Source organism: Morone saxatilis, unplaced genomic scaffold (genome assembly GCF_004916995.1).
Source record: "Morone saxatilis isolate NCDOM2014 unplaced genomic scaffold, NCSU_SB_2.0 Contig8, whole genome shotgun sequence".
Taxonomy (NCBI): domain Eukaryota; kingdom Metazoa; phylum Chordata; class Actinopteri; family Moronidae; genus Morone; species Morone saxatilis.
The window spans coordinates 6,282,050-6,283,856 of NW_023340257.1; positions in this window are offsets into that span (position 1 = coordinate 6,282,050).

Consider the following 1,807-nt stretch of genomic DNA (forward strand, 5'->3'; position numbering starts at 1 on the left):
ACTACTTCACTTCTTCCCCAGAGTTCCTTGGTGCTTTATCATCCTGCAGGTTCTCATGGATCCTGGTGGAAGCCTCCTGCAACATGTCTGCTAGACTGCCATTATGCCTAATATCACTGATATTATTTGTTTATTAATTATTAGTTGTTGTTGAAGTATTGTTGTTGCTGCAGTCTGTTGTCGTTGCTCGCTGTCCCCCATCGTTGCTGCCCTGTCGTCGTCACCGTCTTTTCAATAGATCGTCATCGATCATTACTATTAATGTATATGGTTGCTACTGTTTGTTGCCTGTAACATCTGTTTGTTCTCTGTCTCTCCGGACATCGTCTCTTCTCTCTCTCTTCCCCCACTGGTCAAGGCAGATGAACCACCCCACACTAGAGCCGTAGGGTCTGTCCTAAGGTTTCTGCCTGTTAAAAGGCAGTTTTCCTTGCCCCCCGTTGCCAAGTCTTTGCTCCATGTGGTACTGTTGGGTCTCTGTAAATGTTAAAAGGAGTTCGGTCCTAGACCGTTATCATACCTGAGAAATCTGTCATTGGGTTTTGCCCTTTGTGTGTCTGTGCCCAGTACCAGGCATGTCCACCAATCAGCAGGCCTCCTCCCTCTGCTACAAAGTCCTGGATTTCCTCCAGATGTTTATCGCTGTATGCTGTACAGACAAATACACTGAGTAACTAATATTTGGCAGATTAAGCACGACCCATTGTTTATCACATTACAGATTGCAAACTGCTGGTGATCACATGAGCAAGAAAGCTTTATGGCAACAATTGCTCACAGGATGTTTGCATCAGTGTAGTAGAGTATATTTGATTTTAATTAACTTGATTATCCATTCCCATCCCCACAAATAACCTACAATTGGGGCGCCCACCTGGTAGAGCTGACACCCCAGGTACAAATGATGTTAGTAGTTCCAGTGGCTACTGTAAAAGAGGAGGGACTTCAGCGAGCAACCCCATTGTCAGTGAAGAGGGTTTGACCAGAATATAGAAGAAATCAGATACATAGGTAAAATGAATAACCCACAGACAGTACTAAACAGTTACAGTGCTAATATTTAATTAAAAATTAATGAAATCTCTTTATTCTTTCTTTTTCTGACATGTTTGACATGACTCTGAATCTGCACTATCAGCAGTCAACATGAAGTATGTGATGACTACTGCTCACATTTCCTCACACTAATTATTTCCATAGTTGGCATGTTTATCCGTAACAGAGGGGACAATGCAAATGTCAGTGACGTGAACCAATGGCTTTGAATGTGCTTCACAAAACCCCCTGCTGACCAGCCGAGTTACATTGTCATGGGTTTAGAGACTTTGTGTGATACAACAATATATTAGAACTCACTCACTATTGGGGCATCCAGGGTATATCTGAATGCAGTTATTTTATTTGAACTACTATACTGTACAACAGGACTGTAACAAGAAAAAACAACCTTACCTGCTACTAGGGAACCTGCACATTGTGAATATAAAGTGCAGTACTGTGTGTAGCTAACACTCTTACATAGTACTTGTAGTCTCTACAATATCAACATACAAACATTATACAAACACAACAACAAGAGGACCTATTATACCGCTGCCTTGTTACTTATGACTTATTTTCTTTTCTTGTATAACTAGAAAGAACCAGACACCACTGAATAAACAACAACTGATCTTGTTGTTTTACACACTGCCAGATTATTGGTCTTTGTCTGTCCCTTATCAAACCTCAGTGTGCATCCCACTAATCCCACACATTGTAACGTTATTTATTTCCCAATGTACGAGAAGGGTCCAGCTGCAGCTTG